Genomic DNA, 5,432 nt, shown 5'->3' on the forward strand with positions numbered 1-5,432 from the left:
TCAAATGGAAGACAACAGTGTGCAGTTGAAGAAAATGATATATACCCAGTACCATTTAGAGTTATCTTAAAGAAAAGTCACAATGCACACTGATACAAGTAGTTTTAGAAAATGCATTTGTTCCACATACATTTTAACTTAACCCAAAAGTTCAGTCTCTTGCCTAAAATTCAATCAGATGTATGCATTTATTCCATAAAACACAAAGACATAATGAACCAAATCATTTTCATTATTGAGTTAGGTAGTAGGCTATGTTAAAGAGTGCAATCACTTTATCGATTTTTTTTTCCATTACATTTTTATTTATTATAAAATGACATTTCTTAGTGGAGTGCTAGCAACTGTAACTTGAGGAATATTTTGTACATGCTGGCCTAAGTGTCATGAATATACTGTGCTACATTTTGCTTTATTAGGTATAATACTATCATGAGAATTGCTTGATTAAATCCTGAATTTGTCAGCTACACTTACAAGTCCACTGGTAGAATTTAAAATCTGTGACAGTTTGGGAACTTTTTTTGCAGTAACTGCAAATCACTTTGCCTTCACAGTCAATGAATTCAAGCCATTGATAATTGTCAAACCATTGTGACTGAAAATGTGATTGTCTCTTAGTTGTGTCCTATTTGATAATTTTGCTGCCACAGAGTCTGGATTGTGTCTCTGAAGAAATAGTTCATCTAGACTCTGTTGCAGTATTACATTTTATATGTTCAATTTAATGAATTTTCTTTCTTTGAATCATTCTTATGTCATAACTTGCGAAAATAGTTTAGTTAACAATATTTATTCAAACAGAAAAGATAACCTCACTTGACAAATCATCCTACTAAAGTGATCATGGCATAAACTTTTATCTTTGAAATTCAAATATTGCCCACTCGTTAATTAACATAACTAATATTGCACATTGAAGGTGATCATATGTATCATCAGTTTTAAAAAAATAAAGACATAATACTATCATTTAATCACTGCATACAGGAAACAGACACTTGTGTCTGTAAAATGCCTTTCATTGGATTACTTTGGTTTATTAAAACCAAACAGTGATCCACTCAGGATTTTCTAGGGTAGATACAGAGAATATATTATGGTCATTCAGAATGCTATCAATACATCAGACCAGATTGTTTTTATTATTATTTAGGCAAAATAACTTAGTAAGTCAGATGGCAAACATGAGGATGGTGATAGGTTATGTGGAATTTGCATTGAATCATCTGATCCCAGAAGATTTGATACAATGTCACTGGTTGTGGTAATCATCAAGTGCAGTTGCACGGCACCATAAGACTTATCAAGATACCATAAGCTAGAAAGATGAAGAAAAAGAAAAACGATGACCCAAAGACAAATCCTGCAAACTGTGTGCAAAAACGATTCCACAGATTATAGATGAAAACTTTACTATATTTAGCTTCAAGATATTAATAAATTCGGATTACTTCCTCCAGTCTGCTACAGTAATTCATGCCCATTGCACTCATAAATTGATTATAGTCCTTGCAGTATTTTGTGTGGGCAACAATATTTTAATTGATGCAACTGATGCTCCATTCTTCAGTTCAGTGTTGATTCAAACATAGCAATGTCCCTTTGGGATGTGTGCATAAATAAAGAATGCCTGTCCCTTCATTACCACACTTGTTGAATTTATCGTGTCTCTCTGAAAACTGTACCATGTGAGAAAGAATTTTATAAAGAAACTGGACATAAGTATTGCTAGACATATACTCAGACCTGAGACTTCATAAAAGACTGCTTACTTGTGAGGCATTATTAGTGCTAGGGTTTGAGGTAATAACTTGCTATATGTTTGGTAAGGCAAAATAAGGGGCCTTATGACTTAAATTGAAACTGTGAAAAAACAAAAGGTTCAAATGCAATAAACTTTTGTTTTTCCTCATTTGTTATATTACAGTGCCATGAAAGGTCATTTCTTTTATCTTTTTAATCCCTTGCCAATTTTAAGTCATCATCACTAACCAAGTCTCTAAATCAATTCTTGGCATATTTAGCTAAAATGGTGTCTACTGTTCCATTATATCATTGATTGTTTAGCTTGCTTGTATGGAGCTTAACACCATTTTTCAGGACATCATAGACTTTACATGGCAGCCAACATATTTATTGGAAGAAATCAACACACATAACGCTACTGGCAAGCTTTCCCATATACACACATTGGTTGGACTAGAGAGAGTTGATTAGTGATGTGTATGCCTAGACCATTCTATAATCCAGGGCCCCATGATTGAATACAGCTTAAAGAAATTAACCCTAATTCAATTTCCTTGTTGCATTTAAATCATAACACCCACCATGCAAAGTGACACGTCTCAAGATTTTCAAATTTGTATATGTTTTGCAACTTTTAATTCTGAGTTGATGCATGTGGATGTGGAAATTCAGTTACTGAATACTTAGCTACTTATAGAAGGAGCTCTCACACTGGTAAAAGCATGCAGTTGGGATTTTATTTGCAAGAGGGCAATTAATTGTTCAAAATACTGTTTTAGCTAACTACATATGCGAAGGGTTGATGTATAAAAAAGAGGATCAAGAAATCCTAGCTAGTAAAGATAATTGTATCCAACTTGATAGAAAGTCAGAAGGCCTTTTAATTTTGTACAGCAGTTTCATTAAGGAACCAACTATAATACCATTAGAAGTTTATGAGCAGCAAAAACCACATTTAGGACCAACTAGACATCAAAACCATATGCATAGTTCCATTTACGGCCAACCAGACATCAAATAGGTCATCTAGTGAAAGCACAATGTCAAAATGACCAGCCATCTAGGAGAAGTAGCAAGGAAGGGGTTTTCCAGATGCCCATTAAAACAGCCATATTGGAGGTTAGATTGGCACTATTTTCATTTACGTCCAACTAGACATAAGAAGTCTTTCACTGATATGACGATTCATTCAGGAGAAGTAGTTATAACAAGATTTTCAGGATGGCCACATTGGTGGCCTTATAGGATGTCTGTACAGCACCATAATTCTCATTCAGGACCTGCTAGACATGAACATAAGTATTTTGTACACATGTTGACACGCTGACACAATTATCCATTCAGAAGTAACGATAAAAAGTTTCTTAATATGGCTACTGTGGCAACCACATTGTATGTGTGAGTGGCACCATCTTGTATTTTCTTCCAGATATTTTCACACAAATATCATATTTAAAGATAACATGAATTCATACAAGATCTTGTCGGTTTATTTCATAACAGATTTTTCCCTCATATTAATATAATCTTTTGAAAACATTTATACATTATAGTTCTAGAAATTTTTCATGCTCTCAGAAACTATTAAAATCACAGCAGAAAGTGTTATGTTATATCTTTATTCAGCACTGAAAAATATTTATGAACTCTTAAAGTTTTTTCCCCTATATTAACTTAATTTAATGAAGATGTTCAGACAATAACCTTTCCATTGGATTTATTTTTTCAAACATGGCGTAAAAAGGATGTTATAGTAACCAATTTTTACATTGCCTTCACCATCGCAGAAATCTCTATAATCAATTTCCTAGTAAAGAAAAGCCAAGAAATTAAATGGACAGTTAATATTCACTTCAGGATCACAGACCTCAGGCAAATATGTCATTGTTAAATCAAACATTTTTATTGTGTTTCCTTAGACCTAAATATATATATATATACTTGCTGTTACTCTAAACGAAGGCTGGTGATCCAGTTGATAACCTTTTGGGGGTTTTAAGGATGTCTTTAAAATTAAGGCCTTAAAAATGTTGAGATCTTATATTAAAAATGACAATTTGAGCCTTGCAGATTCATGTCCACAGGTGCCCAAATAAAAAAAAAAGGGGGGGGGTGCAAGGGGCAAGCTTGTTGGTGTGTTATAAAATAACTGACTTATCATCGGTGTGCTGACAGGTAATGTGTAATTAAATCACTGTTGTAATATTAATAATGAGCGAGTCTGCACAAAGGAATTTCATACAGCTAAACTAACTCAACAACTAGAGGCAATTAAGAAATATATCCACATTCATGATTCTGTCAAATGGCAGATACAACAGCATCAGGAAGCTCAAGTGGCATTTACAGAAGGTAAAGAGCCGCTATACTTGTTATCTTTTTAGGGATGTGCTTGGATTTTGCCCTCAAGCTGGAGCAGTCATAGGATATATAATAAATCGCCACGGTCGGAATTTATCCCCAAGCTGGGGTAATCGATGGGTAAAGTCTTATCCACAGTCGGGGATTTATTCAAGCTTCAGGTGCAAGTTTTTGTGCATCTCCATGCCCTTGCATAAAACACAGTTACACGTTTTTTTATATAGATATTTTTCAGTTGTAGACAGGAATAATATGTATTTGCGAGTGTTTGAAATGAATGGGTTCATTATGAATTGAGTGGCACTACATTTCAAAAGCAAAATTGGATTGAAATGCAAGAACTGTAGTACGGAATTAGTGTTGGTTCTGGATCGTAGAATGGAATTGTGTGTGTGTGATTGGATTTTTAACGTAGCTTGAATAATTTTTCAGTCATATTGCTACGATGTCTGCAGTGTGGCAGTTTATAGTGATGTATAGCACTGGGGCATCATGCTGCAAACATGTAGTATGATGTTGCACCCAGTCACATTATCCTGACACCAGGCCGATCAGTCCTAACACTAACCTCTTAATGCTGAGCGTCTAGCGAGGTAGCTGTTAATACCATTTTTGTAAGTCTTTGGTATGACTTGGCTGGGGTTTGAACCCATGACCTCCCGCTTCTGAGGCGGACGCTCTAACCACTAGGACACCGGAGTGGTCAGAATGGAATTGTAACAATTACAATGGAAGCAATTTGTATTATGCTTGTTGGGGCATTCCTCACTGATGGCTGTCAGTGACATCATCATGGGAATGTGTAACAGCCACATTTTGTAAGAACAAGGTGTAGTTGGTGAACAATACAGACACTTTTCTGCCATTTCCAATGGCATCATCTCATATGATGTTATTTAAAAAAACTTCCTACAACATACTCACAACATCTAAAACCTATATGGAAATCTGATGAAAGCTGCTTGTGTTTCTGAAACACATATTCCATACTGGTGGCAAGAATGTCCAAATCTACATTACAAAAATGAAAACATTACCATCCACCTAGGAGTTGCAAATGTATGAAATCCTCTTGTTGGGTAGTTTTACTAACAGGCTTTACAGCAGGGCCTTCCATTAGATTTAAATGTGGCAGGTAAGTTGACAAAGTAGGGTGGGGGGTTGGGGGGACCTACCCCAATGGGGATAATTCATTTTTTTTTAAAGTAGCATGGTGTAAAGTAAAAGTAGATGGGCTGATAAGGAATCCACTGAATTTACAGACTAAAGGTTCAGACATTTGTTTTTAAGAGAAAAATGAAAGAAGGAAACAATACAACAGA

General features: G+C 35.0%; 1 protein-coding gene across 1 annotated transcript in view; it reads right to left on the minus strand.

The window, feature by feature from the left end:
• LOC149804558 (protein stum homolog) overlaps nt 1-5,432 on the minus strand; it is a 193,437-nt gene that overhangs the window by 21,323 nt on the left and 166,682 nt on the right. The window lies entirely within an intron of this gene.

Source organism: Sinohyriopsis cumingii, chromosome 2 (assembly GCF_028554795.1).
Source record: "Sinohyriopsis cumingii isolate HCF-2022 chromosome 2, ASM2855479v2, whole genome shotgun sequence".
Lineage (NCBI taxonomy): Eukaryota > Metazoa > Mollusca > Bivalvia > Unionida > Unionidae > Sinohyriopsis > Sinohyriopsis cumingii.